The 18588-nt window shown below is 40.7% G+C and overlaps 1 protein-coding gene across 3 annotated transcripts in view; it reads right to left on the bottom strand.

Moving 5' to 3' along the window:
- LOC121595867 (unconventional myosin-Ia) overlaps positions 1-18588 on the bottom strand; it is a 72284-nt gene that overhangs the window by 42640 nt on the left and 11056 nt on the right. Inside the window, exon 3 of one of the 3 annotated variants that reach the window (XM_041920194.1) lies at positions 10061-10143. The exons of the other annotated variants lie outside the window; for them this stretch is intronic. The gene's annotated coding sequence lies outside the window, so the exon portion shown is untranslated. The remainder of the gene's footprint in view (positions 1-10060; positions 10144-18588) is intronic. 3 annotated transcript variants of the gene reach the window in all.

Raw genomic sequence — 18588 nt, 5'->3', positions numbered from 1 at the left:
GTTCCGTGCCTTATTGTTTCAGATTAATCACTGCACGACAAATCTACGCACATCATTAACCTTTGGCTATTCTTCACCTATTTGTGCTCCTATCGTATTCTTCCGTTCTCTAGAAGTATTTCAACGATAAATCTTGACAACCCTGTCTTTATAACTAATATAGTTTCACAATTTTCCTCCTGAATAAAACAAAATAGTTCCACAATTTGTACAAACAGAAACTACAATTGTATTTGGCCATTAGACGCAAAGATCAGTCCAGTTTGTCCATCTTTTGAAATCATTTCTATAAATTCACCTCGCACCGGATGCGAAAAATAAAGTAGAATGGTGGCAAAAGACCTATACACGACACTTTAATTTATTTCCTCAAGCATTGACCACACGTGCCAAGCGCCTTGTGTCTTTTGGTTCACACAAATAACCTGTGTGAGCTTTCCGGTAAGCGGTAGCGGTGAAAAGAATAAAAAGTTATGACCCTTTTGACAGTCCACAAATCATTCCATGCTGCCACGAGTGTCGACCCTCGACGATTGTTCAAGTGTCCGAGCAGCATATTCCAGTCCTGTGAGAAAGTGTTGCACAAAAGTTTACTCTGCGCTGATTAAATGATGAATGTCGTCTAATTAAACGCACCATGTCGGCGCTGTACGTGTTTTTTTAAGTGCCACTCACACCACCAAAATAAACAGCTGACACTATAGCAAAGCTCGAAACATGCGGTAGTTTCATAGGATGAAAGTCATTCTACAAGACGGTTCTGCTGTCAAGATTTAAGTATTATGGTCATGTTCGGTAGATTTTTTTTGTGCTCTTTCCCTTGCCGTGCTTTCAATATTCTTTCAACATAATTTTCATCCCCATCCTTCATATTGCTAAGTACACTTTGTAAAGCGTAATGATCGTGAAAAAAAGAAATTATACTCTGTATTGCGTAATTAGATAATAACCCACCCTGCCTTTGAAGGTTATAAAATCATTCATCCTACCATGCTTATGACGGTGTATCGCTCAATTACCAAGATGACAGACCTCTATAGGAAGAATCATATATTTTTCCCAATCCGTAGACTTAAACTATCTCCAAGGGTAATATTTGATTCTTACTACAGTAAACAGAACAGGGTGGAAAGGCTCACGCGCCATACAATTTCTTCTTTACGCAGGCAAACACTGACAGTAGCCCTTGCTCTCGACCACCGTACATGTTTGCGTCATAAAACCTTGGATTGGTGTCATAAAATTGTCCATAAAGGTGTAAACCTACAACTGGACCACCTTCAGGTAAATTGCATTTTCTCCGGAAGCTTTGGTTCATTTGTTGTAGTATTGCTTGGCTATAGTACCGAATGTTCCGATACTGTTGAAATAATGACAATGAATGTGTTAACTTTTTACAATAATTTTCATGATCGATTTAATTCAAGAAGTAATCAATCGCTCACTAATAAGTGAAAAATTATATTTTTAACTTATTGTAACGAAAATATGAATTACGTTGTCAAACAATTATTATCCAAGATGAGTCAATTGGAGTCAAGGATATTTATAGAATTCAAGTATATAATCAATAGCAAAGCAAAAAGGTTCAGGCAATAAGTTTAACATGCTTATTTATTCCGTTTTATTAAACCTTTTTAAATACCATCACGCTGCAAGCGTAAATTTTACCAAAGCAAATGAATTTTTCCCACGAAACAGAGTGCATATCGCAACGCTTTTACGACACGCAACGACATGCATAAGACGAACGTCAGTAACAATATTTTAAAGCAAGCACTTACACTTAACAATTACCAAAGAAAAGTAAAAACTTCCCACAAAACGAACATATGAACGTTAAAAGAAAGAAAGAAACAAAAAACAACGATACCATCCAATTGGGATCATTACCGATAATGTTTTTGCCGGCCAATGCCGAATGCTGCGATTTTTGCGAGTCTCTTCGTTGCTTGCCCAGGCTGCGATCACGACGATGACCGCCGGCGACGAGAAGCACTGTGACTGGCAAACCGACACCGCCTCGCTGCCCTTTCGGAACGGCATCAGTTGAAAAAAGGCAATAAGGGCATTATCGCGATACGGTAACGATCTGCAATTCGAAAGGACGTACTGCATTGCAACGGGCAACAAGCCGAGTTCGAACGGAATTTGATCGTTTCCCTCCTATTTCACGCACGATAGGCGGCAGCTTCCAGTGTGAACCCAGTGGGCCCAAGAATTTAGTGTTGCTTGCTGAAACATCGAACCGTCCAGAGTGTGGAGTGGTACACGATTCCATAATGATCCTGTTCTGCTGCATCCATGATCGCGAAGAGGATCTTTGCGACCGTGATTAAGTGATCGTTGAGCAGTGGATGGAGCATGTGAGTGAACATGTGCTGTGGCAGTGCGTCGGCCGTCCGTGAGATTTGGTCGATATTTTACCTGTACGGTAGAGAACTCACCCCCAACATTTTACCACCCGATCTCACTCGATTGATGTATGGATTATTACGGCTTGTTTTATGTGCTCGAAGAATCGTGCTGGTGCAATTATTTTAATGGAAATTACCCTCCACTCTAGAGCTGCATGACGGCGAAGTGTATGGAGCGATGTGGCAAAATTATGGCCGTGGAATGTTGCACCACTTTTAAACCAGTACGGTCCCCTTAAAACGAGAAGCTAGGCCGTGGTCGAGCGTACCAACTCAGCGAACCGTCTCTATCGGTTTGTTCGACCACTTTTACCTAGCAGCCGGCAAGTTGATCTAATGATCAAACCAAAACGGGCGTTTGCTTTCCCCCGACATCCTTTCAATTGTTTTTTTTTTAGATCTTTAGCCGCAGGCTCTCTTAGGTACACATCTTAATCCAGCCCGCTCGCGTTGGTGGTTGAATCTGGACATCTATGGTAATCACTGCCTTTTGATTCAAATCCCTTCCGGCTGGCACTGGAATAGGTGACTGTGGCCAAGCTGAATGATACATTACCCCATAATTTAATAAACTTTATGATAAGCCACATCGTGCCACCAGCACAACCCGCCACAAGTGTAATGCTACCCGCACTAATGGTTATTTTATGCAAAATGGCCCATTAGGTTGCCTCACAGTTTGGTGGGATGCGCGTTAGAGAGAAACAAACTCAGATTGTTAAAAAGGGAGAGAGAAAAAAACAGACCCTCAATAGTACAGATCGCGAGATGGACTCTTCGGTGACTCCTTTGTTGCTACGAGCATTTGGACGTTAAGCGCAGGCTGACCAAAAGGCTTTAAAAATGTTTTTCTTAGACTGGGTTCAGGGCGTTGGAAAAGTGATCTTTATTCATCAATACTAAATTAATACCAATTTTAGATGCGCAACCAAGCTTAAACAGCTTTCACAGAACGACCAAATCAAACATTTTAGGCGTCTGCGACAGTTAAAAATTATTTAAGATTATTATTATCGCCCAACTGTGACTTAATCGGGAGCCCAACAATTTACATATGTATTAACTATTTTCATTATTGTAATGGGAAAAATGTTATTAACGATCTCGTGCGTAGTAAAAGCTATGCAAGTTAATTTAAAATAAAAAAACGTCTTCAAAATCAGTCGCAGCATTGAAAATTCATCAAAATAAAAGGAAATAAAACCTTCCAAATCATATAAGTTACCTTCCAAAAAAACCGCAAGTCAACAACCAGTGAGTAAAATCCAATCAAACAGAACAGAACAACGGCACGCGTAAAAGAAGGGTAAGATTAACCGCCGTTGGAATCGCTAATTAATACGGCTATCGTTGCTAATGGTCGCTTGAGGTTTTTTTGTGTTATATTCCCTGCCTGCTATTGCCAATGACGGGCGGTTCAAAATTTGCTTGCAACCCGTTGTGCAGGAAACGTGAAGCACTCCACATGTGAAGGCACTTCTCGCTCGTTCAAGGTACGCTGTCCCTCTGTGAAGCGAAATGCAAGCTTATTATTTATCTTTTCACTGTCGGGAGCTTGTTTGGCATGCGGGAGCACCAACATATATTTTAAAACATTTGCCGTTTATTTTCAGTAGCTTTGTCGCTACACTAGTTTGTTGATCGTGAACAGAAATGTAACATGGGACTATGTTGAATAATAACATAAAAGATATTTTCCGTTGGATAGATGCAGTGTCGACATGGGCTAACATTTCAATTGGTCATGTCACTGGAATGAACCTCTCATAAACTCTAGTCACAGGGTGACATTCATCTACAAAACCATCTACATAAAACGCCACAAACAGTATAGCGACAAGCTTTCGTAACGAAACGGAAGCTAATAAATTCATAGATCATAACGTTTTGATAGCGGCGATGTCGCCCGACGATTCCTCGATTCCGTCTGCCGGTTCCTTATCGGTGCACTCCCCATCATATGTCCTCACGTTTACAACCTACGACAACAGACCGTCCCATCGTACATCTGTTAGACGGGATCTAAATCTGGCCGAATGCGAGCTCGTAAAAAGGTGAGTTATGCCCATGCCAGTCTGAATTACTTGAGAAATATTGTTAACATCTTCTCGTGTCTCAGTCACGTACTATCTCAAAGACAAAGTATTTGCAAAGCCGACAAGTGAAAGTATTTCCCACATTGATTCAACGGAAATCAAAGACATCCTCCATGAATACAGTAACCACAAATTATTGTCTATAAACATATTGTCCAATTACATTCTCCATTCTAACGAAATAGGGTACTTGAGTCTATATGTCTCATAGTCCCTATCGCCGGATACAGACACAGTTAGACGTTAGCATGCGATCTTAATCATCGTTTTCAACGATCTGCTATAAAATTTTACTTCTACTTCCCATTAACATGTTATCATAATTTACTTGTGTGTGTGTGTTTTTTTTTTTGTAAAATGAAACGAAATAGAGATTTTCAGCTACGATTATGTTTGTGATTTGCATCGTAACAATCATGGCATATCTTTATCAAGCTATACAAGATTGTATGTGTTTGTTTCTTCATATGATCTTATTTAGCCCGTTTTATTTTTTGTTCTTTTTACTTCGGAAAGTATTTATAAACCATATGGATATTCATTTACTTATTATTCATTAATAATGACCATTCCGTAAAGCTTTGACTAGGCAATGTTACAGAAATAGACAATTATTTTACCAACATCGTTCAATTTGCACCAAAAAGATAACTTTAGTCGACACTTTTATGCTCTCGCCTTACACAACATATAGTTGTGTTATGTATGCGCTGCTTAAAATTTGTAAATCATAATTAACGTCAACCCAACTCTTCGTTCCAAAATTGAGCAAGAAATTATTCGATTCTATTCGAATTTTTACCCCACGTAGTGTGGCACTGAATTTGTCGCTATAATTTATCGCTCCCCATTTGCATAATCGATTATCATACTGGGTTTGTCTGACTCAAACAGCACCGACTAATCGATATGCCTCGGTGGAGATTTCGATCAATGCTTCCGATGCTGCCACGGTACGCAATGGGTTGCCTACTCGTGGAATTCAGATTGAAGAAGATTCCCGCATTTCGCTCTACATAGCCCACGTGCATCGAAATAAAACTACGAAAAACGTCGCCATCGCCGGTTCGCGATGATACAGCTTATGGGGAACGTCGAGGAAGTTTAAGTATGTATTGGTATTTTGCCCCCTACCTGGAAGTCATACATTGAAATAGTATCGTGCCTTTTTAATCGATGCTAAGCTGGACACGATCGAAATGCCGACCAATAAAAAAACGATTAAATTACTTCAACCTCATAAACGAAGCTATATATTTTACCTGTCACATCTACGTAAATATTTGTGACTTTTCAATGACCTATACTAGCGGATAGAAACCTTAAACATTTCTCTTGTGAAAATGGGCTCCGCTTCAATGTGGCCATTTCAGTCTAAGCAATCTAATCTAAAATTCTTTCGATCATATCTTCCGACCGCAGGAAGATGTCATTCCATAAGACTGTTCAATATGGTTGGAAGCTGTTAAAATAATATACACACTCATGCATGAAAAGCTATCGCCACAAATCCTCAACATCACACATTCACAGTACACCTCAAACGTCACAGAGATACTCACATTGATATGCGAATTGTATCCAATTTTATTGTGGTCAACGTGCTGTCAATAAGTCTTTTTTTAAATTTATTTTATCGTACATTATTCACACCATAAATTATCTTGCCAAAACCGGTAGAGCAATAGATAAAAAAGGCTTGTGTGCCTCGTAAAGCTACGATCAAGCGAGCATCAGAAATGCTTGTTCGGCGATAGCTATGGGTTTGGTTCTTAGTAGATATGGTGAGTGTTATAGGAGGTTTGAACTGAATGGTATCTTTATGGCCGTTTTTTAAGTCGAAATTAAGTGTGAAGCTTATGTTAATGCCGCCAGAACATAATCATAGTCCATAATCCTTCAGTTTTTTTGTCAATGAAATAGGAATAGAAATCAGATAAAAAAATTCATAGCCAAATAAATAACTAAATATTTTATGCTCATTTAGTTAACGGTAATATTCAATGTTTGTATCAAGAGTTAGCAAACAATTTCCATTGTAGAAATGATTTTTCATGCATATTGTATGCCGTTATCATCAGTTCAGAACAGGTGCCGTTAGCTACACTTTCTAATTATCCACTGTCCTCCGCTATGCTTCTGGCAATAAAGTTGAACAGTCCATTGGAACGACTTTATAGAACCGACTTTTATGTACCTCGCGTTGCAACAAATGACCCATATAAAAAAGTGTTCCCTATTGCACAATAAAAACGGAAGACCGCGGCATAGCAAATAAAAATCGCTAAAACTAACATTACGCAGAATAAACGTCTACGATGTCACGAACGTTTAGAGTGGATTGAGATTACACCGATCACTGGTTCCATGTCCCATGCAAGCAGCAGTGAAAGAAATACGTTCGATACACAAGAAACGAACACCCGCTAGATTGACACCTTCGATAAGACATCGTTTTTGTGGCAGGCTCGTGTTGCATTTTCCGCACGTTTACCTTCCAATGTACGTGTATAGGAGTCATTATACCAATCAGCTGCTCGAGATATGTAAGGATGTGCTATCACGGAAGGTTTCGTTCGATGTGATATCCGTTCTGTGGACAAATACACTGTTTGGTAATTCAGATTTTGGTAGTCAACGACAGTGTCATTGTTGTCACAATTTTCTCTTTGCAGTGACACAACAGTTTCCCACTAAATCCATTTGAAAATGTTAAATGTTTCCCCTACAATCAGTTCTTCTTCCATGCATGAGCTCCAAAACACATTCCTCGAACGGGAACGCTTTAATGCAAAAACACTCTACACCACCTTATCTTGGCAAGACTTTTTACCGTCGTTTTCGATAGCGTGTGTGCTTGCGTACATCTCCAAACAAAACCCGTATTGAAAACGCCCGGCTCCAACCGTGGTTCTCGTCCTTGGGGGAGCATCTCGACATTTCGACAACGGTACAACAAGCATGCAACAAATGGCAACACAAAATCGAGCAGCAAATTCGCTCGTAATAGCATCCCGTTGCTTAAGCGGTTTACTGATAAGGGAGACGGCTGCACAGAACTTCAGCACTTGGCTGGCACATGACCTACCCGAATCTCTTTTCCCTCTGTCTGGAATGTCCAAAGGGCGCGTCATGATTGCACAGAAACTATCGCTTCCTAGAGTAGCGACAACCCATCCCAGGGCTTATCCCACCACGCCATGGCACACGCAACGTACCGGTGGTCGCGCACTCGTAGGTCGACGAAACCAGGCTACAACCAACGCCCCATCCGTAGCGGAGTGACTCGCCACAGACGACTTGAGCTAACTCACTCACCCGCGACTTGGAGAAATGGTCGACGTGCCGCTCGCGGTGTAAATTATAGCTGGTTATAGCGATCCGACACCAAATCGATTAATCGTTGTTGCGTTTGGCGAGGCGCACCGAAACCATCCCAAAACCGGTTGGTGTCCGTTGGAAAGTTCTATTGACGGGGCTAGTTTTGCTTCCTTTCTTGTCCCTTGGTGGGGAACCGTTGGACGCGTTAAGCGTGCAAGCTGCGGAGGTTTTTAATTGACGGAGTTCTTGCATCACACCTTGACCACGGCTCTGACCCTGCAATGCTATACTTATTTCTTTTTTAACACTGAGCCGGGTGAGTGGGTCTTTTGTAGCGATCTTAGGATCGCTTGTTCGAATATTTTACCAGCAAAAGCGACCAAAAACCCTCGCCGACTAAAACTGTTTTTCAATGCTTCTAATTACTCAACGGAAACGGTAGCAAACAAAAGGCGTTTTGGTGTATTTCTACCGCACACGGTAATTAGATTTTTACCTTCATGATACAGGATGGACTAATTTTCAAACTATTGTTAACTCTTCTGTGTGCTGTTTCACTTTAAACTATCAAGCTACACGATAACATACTGACAAATAGTAACGGGTAAAATGTTCCCATTTTTGTTTTCATAATTTATAAAAAAGTACAACGATCGAAGCATTTTTCCTTTTTGATATCTTGATAACCAAACAGATTTAACAAACAAAAAGACTACCGATGTCTTCGGCCCCTACGGCATGCGATGAAAAGTCATAATTATGCATAAAGTACGGCGAAAGATTTCAGCTCCCTTGGGGACCGGTGGCAATCGGGCACATAATTACTGTCAACAGTGATCGCGCAATTAAATAGCGCGGACGAGGTACCGCCGCCAGGGGAAGCGCACTGACACATATATCAAACCGTTTACTTTGCACGGATGCCGGCGGCTTTACGTGATATTATCCTCACGCTGCTCGTTGTCGATTGTGTTCTTTTTACGTATTATCTGTGAACAAGAATGCATCGACATCGAGCCTAGAAAGGTGCCGACCCGACCGCACAATGAGAAGCGATAGCGGAATAAAAACTATGATGGTACGTTTGCAGAAACTTTAATAAAAATATGATAAACAATAACTGACGTTTTATACGAAGACAAAACTGATGCTGTAAAGGGTGGTAATCACATAATTATGTGAAACAAAATAATTTTGAGAGTTTTTTTTGTATATGATATTTGATTTTATTTTTATTAGCTCTGTGTTTCAGCTTTGCCGTTAGTTTCACAACTCATCTGAAAAACACAATATCAATAAATAAACACTTCAGCTGGTTCCGCTCACCTTTAAACGTACGATGTCCCTCATAAAATTACAATCGTATGAAATGACCTTATTTCTTAAACGCAGAAAATACCGTGAAACAGGCGTGTTGATGTACGCGGACGCACGCAAACGCTTGGAAAAGAGCTGACAGATTCTGCACCCATCGTATCATCGCGAATAAAACGCACATGGAATACAAATCGAACCACCCAGCGTTAGCCATCGGATCCCGGTTCTGTCCCATCTTTCCGTCACAGCGTCGCACCACGGTACTAAATGCACACACACGCTCTTTATCTCTCTCTCTTGCTAGATCCAATGTTCGGACCTATTCCGCATCCCAGACGTTTAATAATATTCATTACCCGTCATTAGCGCACCATTCTGCTCGATGGCTTCCTGAATCCCGTGGCGGCTCGGGACGGGATAGAATAGGCTTTTCGTGCCAACACCCGATGCGGTAAGTGCCGGCTGGCGATTCCCAATGGAATCCTAACGGCTCCCGGTAGACTCTGGCGCGATGGGAAAAGTGTGCCACCACCAGTACATGTCTCTGTTTGGTGGTTGCATGAGCTATGGCGATAGCATGGGCACTCGTGCTGACGCAGGGTACGCAGCGAACGCTCATTCGGCAATGTTCTACACGAATAAAAACATTTTATTGATTTTCCGCCCAACCATCTCCACAGAGCAGATATCCATCGGGAACCTGAGCTGATTGCTTGGGCTATGCTGTAAAGAGTGACTGCGTTGGAACGATCGCGGCAAGAACTTTTCACCCTCATTGCCATTTGCCGTTCTCATGGGATAGAAAATTGTAGCGAAATTATTACTCAAATTCCCAGACAACTATCCTAAATGTGTGCTGCAATCGCTAACCATGATTCATTAATTCAAACACACTAAGAATCTGCTTACCCCTAGATGGATCGCCCAGATCTAAATCAACCAGTATCCCGGTTATGCCACCACTTTGGAGTCTCTCGGGCAGCAGGGTTACACTGCAATGATGTGAAAATTACATTACCAGATGATATGTAAACTACAGCTAGCCAAGGCACTTTCGGTGTGGTAGCGTACTAATTGAAGCTAATTGGAAACGTTGGCGAAGGTGGTTCGCCGGTTAGTAGGTCAGCATCGTCTGTGTAACAGAATCTGTGACTGATTGGGTTGACGAAGGTAGAAGGTTGGAATAATTTGTTTCAAATGTTGTTGTTTAACAATATTAAAAACTGTTGGTAATTCTATCATATGTGAGTCTTTTTGAGACTAATTCAGTCAATCGAAACTCTAAATACGATTCATGCAAGAATATAATTTCAATGCAATAACAATGTATGTATGTTCAATCAAAATAAACATACCAACACCACTGTTTCATATGCACTGCAATAATATATATATATATATATATATATATATATATATATATATATATATATATATATATATATATATATATATATATATATATATATATATATATATATATATATATATATATATATATATATATATATATATATATAATTCAAATTGAAAAACATTGTTAAATTAATTATATTGTTTCTTATATGAAGTAAATTGACAAAATAGAAAAATAGTAATCTTTAATAGAACTAAAATCGACAATATCAATACCATATCCAAATATATAAATTGGAATTTAAATAAATATTCTTCTTCTTCTTCTAATCTTCCACGTGTAATGCGGTTTTCTTGCGTACCATAAGTAATGAATCTCTTTTCCCATTTTCATTTGTATTTTTGGAGCAGTTACATTGGTAAATAATTTCAATACATCCTTTTTTTTTTATTTCATATTCAATACCATTTCCTAACTATAAACTATAATTAACAAGAGTATGTTTCCTCTATGTTTTGTATTTGATTTGTATAAAACAAGTGTACTCTTTGTAATTCACTTTATTTTTTCTGTCTCAAAAGCTTGTGTGTGCAACGATATATAATCTTTATGTTTTTGTGGAACAAAGTACCTCGAAGTATTTCAGATAGCCAAAGAAAGCACTGAAACCCACGGACACTGGCGCAATTTCACGATTAAACACTCCAGCACAATTACTTGTCCTCCAGATTGCTAACCAGTTTTAACCCACTATCCTATCTGGCAAGCAGTCCCATTGAATCCTCAATACAAACTCTAGTAAAAATCAAAACCGCACGCAGAGTTAAGCGGGGGTATGAAAAGAATCGTTTTACCCACGAACGGACGACTGCATCAGGTCAACCTGGGTGGCCAGCGCCCATCAAATGCAATGTTTTGTGTATGAGCCGTTCGATACATCAGCTCGATCAATTTGGTTCCGACCGATCAGCGACTGCTTGAGTGTGCAACGAACCTTGAGTCTGCTATCGCACTTGATCTCGGACCAAACACGATGCGGTGAACGATCAGAAACTACCGAGAACGCTTGCATGCACAGAAATATCAGCAGATCAGGGAGGAAAAGGCGTAGAGGATGGCGTTGAGGTATAAATTAAATCTTATGAATACCTTTAATTTGCCATCAAAACCCACCAGGAGAGGAACGCAGCCAGCCATCGATGTGTGCTGCAGTAAAATGCGTATTTAATTTCCATAATGATTCTTCTTTTCACCTCGCTGTGCTTCTTTTTCTTCGTGTTCCCACACACAAATGTCTGTAAAGGAGGATACAGGTAGGGTTGACACTTTTAACTCGAAGCTCAGCCTCTTTTAGCTATCCCTGAATAGTGACTAGAAAAAATTTCTAATAACATCACACCATAGCTACAGGTCGATGTCTTCTGACGACGACTGTATGTCTCTAAAAAGGCATGCCGATGACCATCGCTAAACACCATGTGCCTCGATGCCAACCTCAGAAGCCTTGTTCAACTGATTCGATTGTCGTCTTTATCGATTAATAAAACCATCAAAGCATCCCACCTCGACCACCGTGCTGAGGCGTTAAAAGGGATCGTCACATTGGCCAGACTTTCAATCGCTGTTCGAACTATTGCTCCTTTCCAACGGTTTCGTTACGGACATCCGAAGATGGTCCGGCATGAGATCCAAAGATAACCTAACAACAGCACTTGCCTGCAATTCACTTCAAAATCAGTCACTTATGGTCGCAACGCTTGAGATGCTCGCCCACCCTGACTCATGATGGAATTATTGTACATCAATTATTTTCCTCTTTTAGAGGTGCCTCGGGATGCCATTGGCTTGGTGTACCATTACGAGAGGTAATCCTCTTCTATGGTGATCGAGAAACCATTTCAAACAAGGTATTTTCTTCTCTCCACTCATCGCACTTGTACCTTCTGCTCCTGGATTGGCGGCACCATCAAGAGCTTAATGACCTCTTTAATTTTCTTTAGCGTTCAGGAAGGAAATTGTAATAATAATTTGTTTACTTTTTGGTGAAATCATTTGCTGGAACTGAACGATAGAAATAACAGCGAATCTAGAAGAGCAAGCAACATTTGAAGGAGTTAAGAATGGTAAATGGATGTTTGACAAGATTAATGAGGATTAGGACAGGATTTTGACAATTCAATCACTACAAACTATTGCTTGATTACAATAATATTCATTTTTCTCTACGTATTTCCACAAAACTTTAATGAAACATAATCGTAAACGTCCTTATTTAGTCTCATTTCACCCAAAAAAGGTATGGTGTATAAAAAACGGTCAATGTTCTACCAATAACCTATAGTTCTAGAATGACCATTTTTACCATGTATGGTTATCGATAAAAAGATACCTTTCCCGTGCAACTGTTTCTTTTTAACGTGGCTGTATTAATCGTGCCAATTTCTGTACAATCTACGTTTCCACCACTCAAACCTCCAATTCCACGCCAGGTTAAAAAGAAAGAATATAAAAGCGTACAGTCAACATAGCTCCTGCAAACACCTTCCAGTATGACTCGGTCACAGTTTTGCTCGTGCAATACAGGCCTGTACTTACCGTCTCGCTTGTTCAGCTTAAGCGTTTGTGCTTCATGATTGCTAGGTAGGGCTGTTATTATCGAGTTTGTGTGCATGCCACCCCCTACACCGGTTCCAGTTTAATCTTAACCGTTCTTCTACAGCAATCACTTAGGGTGTGAAAGCTTCCTCTCGAGTTTATCAGACTCGCTTTGATTATCCAATAGGTGTAATTAGATTTGTTGAAGCAAATATTGCGATTATAAGCCATTAATCATTCACATTGGTAGAACGTCAATGTTTGAGTTGAATGAAAGCATTTTATTTTCTATACTTTTTTCTTCTTCTTCTTAGGCACAAAAACCGCTGTCGGTCAAGGCCTGCCTGTACCCAGTAGTGAAGTGAGCGTGGCTTTCAGTGACTTATTGTTACCAAAGTAGGATAGTTAGTCCTACGTATGGGGGCATGATCTATTCGGGGCTTGAAATACTTTAACTTTAACATTCTATACTTTAACTTGAAAAAAATCAAACATCAATTACACATAAGTCTACTGTACTGATTCATCAACCATTACAACACTAGGTTTTTATCCTGAATGATTTTTATTATTTTGAAAACAGCTGAAATCTGATCTTTTGAATTTTTCCGAACTTGTCTATGTATTTGATATATTTTTCACACTATAATATCGATTGAAAACAAAATCAACAACATGATAACAGGCCTTTCAGTGTTAAGTTTATTCGAGTAATACAAATATTGCAATGACTGGTTGGCACACGGTGTGTCGTGGTACTCTTCATGCTGTATAATTTGCACCAATAAATTATGTGTAAATAATTTCATAATTCTGATGGAAATAATGTAAAGGTATTTGATTCCAAAATCTTATTGCTCCATATTTTAACGCTAACATTCCTGACAGCAATGCTGCTGACCTCTTAATGAGCGACAGTTTAGCAACTTCCGAAACGCAAGGGAAACATCAATTATCTTAGAATCCAGTAAACAATCCAAACGAATCTGTTCTGAAAGAGCACACCGAACCATCAAACTTTATGGCCTACGACGCTCCATTCGCCTCTGCAGCACAATGAGCTCGCTCAGCAACCGGTGTTGGTCGCTTAAAAGTCGATAATTAGCGGAATAACATAATTATAAATTTAGATTATTGTCATAAACTGCGCCACAGAACGCTGGTAGACCATCAACGGTGCTCCAGAAGCTCAGCCACCGGTAAAGAAAAACAATAAAACAACACTGACATAACTGCGTGCTCTTGCTGAAAGTTCCGTTCTTAAAGTGTTGCCGCGAAAACAAAAACCAACAAAATATCCGAGCGCACAGCAAAAACATATCAAACGAACAGACACACAAAACCCTGCGGGAGACGCAGATATCGTACCACCGTGTGTCCGTTGTCAGTTTCGTTTCGATCGCGGTGAAACAACCAAAAGCGTCGGCCACCGTCCACCCGTGAAAGAAGAGGTGGAGGAAAATAAACAGAAAATTATGGTTAATTGATTCCGTTCTTTGCCTGTTACCTACTGGTTACCGGAACGCAACTAAACGATGGATGAAGTGATGGATGGATGAGTTGGATGAAAGTGTTAGCTCCTGCACAGGTTCGATGGAACAATTGAAGCTGATTCATTCGCGAAAGCAGCCCGCGCCAATCTGAACAGCGAATCTGCGATGAAAAGACCATCACACAATTGTTCCAGGTTAGAGGTCTACATACCGGGTGATTAACAGGAACAAACGCTTCGCACGCTCGCTGGAGCGATGAAATAGGTCAACCCGTTTATGGTGTGTTCGCTAGTAAAGAGCACCCTTACGTAGGCTATTTATTGTGGTAGGAAGAGGGCGGCGTAAAAACAAACCGTAATCCCAATAGTCTGTTTTTGTCCTTCCACATCTCACATTCCCGTTGTCCCACCAGGCGGCTTAACAGCCTCTGAAAAAAAACTAATCCATTCACGAACGATCCAATTTCCGATCAAACGGCTCTTCGATTCGTCTCGGAACGGGGTGCTGAATTTTGGGGCCAGCACAACCTTTTGCACATGCATCCGGCCCCAAAAAACAGCACCATTGTTCAATCTTAACTCATGCTCAAACTCTTGGACTGTACAGACCGCCACACCACCACGTATGATGGTTGCCCTATAGTCTTACACATCCATTTGGGATACGATCTGTCAAGCGACAAAAATAACTACAAAAAAACTAGGTTCGTCGCTTAAACTCGATTGAAGTCTTTTGTCTGTGCATCGAAAGTGAAGCGAGAGGCAAACGCTTACGAACCAAGATCATGGTGCAACGTGCAACTTTGAATCTGCTTTCAAGCTATCTTTGCGCACTCCATTATCGCCCTTTCAACCGCATGCAGCCAAACCACATATAATGACCGATCAAGGACAGTGACATTCACATTGCTAACGGTCATATTTCGCGACCCGTAGGAGCGTTTGGAGAGATTGATTATAAAAAAAACTCAAATCATGCTCCACCTAGTACACTGTGAACAGCTGAAAGTTATCCTTTCTAAAGTGTATTTAATTGTAGCACTCACAATAAATGACCCAACTATGTATTATTGATTGGAGTTTACTCTACTGTTACTCTACTGTGTTCATGCCACGTACGAACCATTCGTGTTGACATTGTGGATGAAAACGTTTACATTGCTTTTCATACAATAATCTGAATCACGAATTTATTACATGAGTACATGAAACATTGCACTCGTCGTTAAAATTATTAAAATATTTCACTGGCCCTATTATCAGAAAAAGTAAAGACTTTTTGTAATTTGATTCCCATAATCTTTGCCGACGTTACGTTAATCAACCACAGACTTTGCGTGCATAAATCTTACCTATGCACTCGATTTCATTTGCAATAATCTCAATCCAATGATGTTTCCCGATTAATAATGCAATTTTCCAGCATCCCCTCATAGTTCCTGCAATCCGTAGATGCAAGTGGATTTGTTAGGTTTCAAATCCTGGCTTCTCTTCCACGAGGCTCATTAGCTACCCAGCAAACATCTTGACGGCTTATCAGACAGCCGATGTATAAAAGCGACCGATATCCGCATGTATTTAGCGTGTGTAGCGTGTGTGTATAAATGTAAGTGAGTGTCTCATCCGCCCGATGTCAGATATCGAGGTCGTCCCTGCCTTTCCGGCTGTATGACATATCACCTAAACAGCTTACTCGACACGCGACACAATCCGGTCCGATAAAAGTAAAAACGCACCTATCGTCTTGACAGTTTCCTTTTCACTCCTTATCGACGGACGACCTGTGCGACGGGCGACCGCCACGGAGTCGTAGAGGAGGACCAATTTGGAATGGTTTCTTGCACTAAATTTTTCCCACCACACGATACGTTGGTGACACTGTTTGCTTGATGCTTTCGCGTGGACCTTCCTACACATTCGCATCGCAATTGAACTCCGTTGGGAAGGAAGTGCAATAGCAACATTAGCTGCCGACATACTTTTCCTATCCGGTAGGGTTTTCTAAGGGAAAAGGAAAATTCTTCGCTCACCGTTTATCTTCTTTCAATGCGGCGTGCTTCTCCTTTTCGCCTGTTGCCCGTCACAAATCACATACGCCATGAGCAGCTAGTCTTTACTACTGCGTGCGCCGGATTGCCGTCACCCTGGCGTGATGTGGTTGGTGCCCGGTGCCATTCGAGCTGAGTGATGATTAGCTGCCGAACCGGTTCCCAGTTCCCTGTTGATCGCTGGCTACCTGGCTCCATTCCCAATGGCAGTCAATGAAATTGAAAACTTCTATCCATCCGACGCGCAACGGGAGCAATCGTATCTAAGAATGTTTTACGTTCATTCCCATTGCGCTGCGATCCATTTCCGCGTGAAACCATAGCTCTTCCACCCTTTCGTAAAATGCCCGAACCCGTTCATTCCCCATGATTGTGGTTTGGTTTTCGATTTCACATAAAAATGGCTAGAATTTCGAACTACCCTTGTTTCACTCACAGACGTTCCAGCGAGCGATGGGAACGAAAACCAGAAGATCTTTAGCCAGAGACAGTGGGCATACTCTACAGGCACCTATCATCAGTTTGCATCATCATCATCTTCATGATCTAGCGTGTGCTCATCTGTTGCAAGAGATCTCTTCATCTAGCTACCGGTTCTTTGCTTTTAATCAACACTCTTTACGAGTTCAACATGCTCTGCATTTGAGCCCCCTGGCGGAATGATCTGACTAGAGCATTGAAATCAATTACCCATTTCCAATTCCAATTATTTCCGGTGGGAAGTCAGAAGCGCTACAGTAACCAAAATCTACGAGTTTGGCTCATTTCATACAACTCTGCGCAATGTTACGATGATTTTTCTTTGTTCTACCGAGTTTTAATCGATTTCTAAAGAGCAAAGCTATCGAAGAAGTAAAGCAAACTGTGAATACTTTATAGGATCTTAAACCCCTTTTTATTCACTCTACCTATCCATCCGCCCAACAGAAAGAGAGTTGAAATAAAAAGCGAGTGGTTTCGAACGCAGCAATAGAATGTTATATACCGAAATCAGCTATCTGAATGGTATGGTATTCATGCTGAGCGATAATTACATCTTCACTGAATAAAATGAAAGGAAGAAGAAATAAAGTGTAAAAGAAATAAAGTGGGTTTTCTATTTCATATTTTAGGCCCAACGCAGGCATTTTAAAAATACACCATTTAGGTAGATGTTAGAAAGTATGAGAAATAGGAGAGTAACAATAAAGTGGTGTAGAATTGAGTTATGCGTTGGGATTAAGTTTTTAAGTTTTTATAAAATTGTTTCATTCGATGAACAAACGCCTGACACCTCCACTTTGCAGTTAAGCGTTGCCTCAGCAATCTCGAAAACCTATTGTAAAGCTCGCTGAAAAAGTTTCACCACAACCGCAATGTGAGAGATTGCTCCATTTTTGCCTTGAACCAGTTGACCGCTTCAGCCACCAAAACTTCACCATACGAAATTATCTCGAATTACACACCAGTACTTAACGCCAACAAGAATGGCAAACACCTTTTGCATCGTAGCGCCTCGTGCAATTACACTCATACGCAACACGTCACGCTACTTTCAACACGCACAACTCCCATTACATGGCAGTTTTTTCCCCTGCAATATGACCATTTAGTTCACTGCATCAATCGCATCGTAGACTAAAACTAGGAATAAAACAAAGGCGCTAAATATTTATTGGAAAATAATTTAAGGTTAACAAACGACCCGCACCGAACGATCGAAACGGGAACGACGGGAATACATGTCCAAAAGGTATGCCCATAACGTGCATCACCTCAAATTCACCAAGACGTGCAAACCCCAACGGTCCAACCTTTTCCCTAAGGGGCTTGATTGTTCAGCTGAGAATCGAGTTCTGAAGGGTAATAATCATACTATATCTATCTTTTAGTAATCATTCGCTCTCCAAGCTTCCAAACGCTTCCAGGGGCCCTTTTCATTTCAACAGTATGCAGAACGGCTATG

The sequence above is a fragment of the Anopheles merus genome, chromosome 3R (assembly GCF_017562075.2).
Source record: "Anopheles merus strain MAF chromosome 3R, AmerM5.1, whole genome shotgun sequence".
NCBI lineage: Eukaryota > Metazoa > Arthropoda > Insecta > Diptera > Culicidae > Anopheles > Anopheles merus.
Note: the sequence above shows the minus strand (reverse complement) of the source record. Positions and strands in the feature narration are given on the sequence as shown.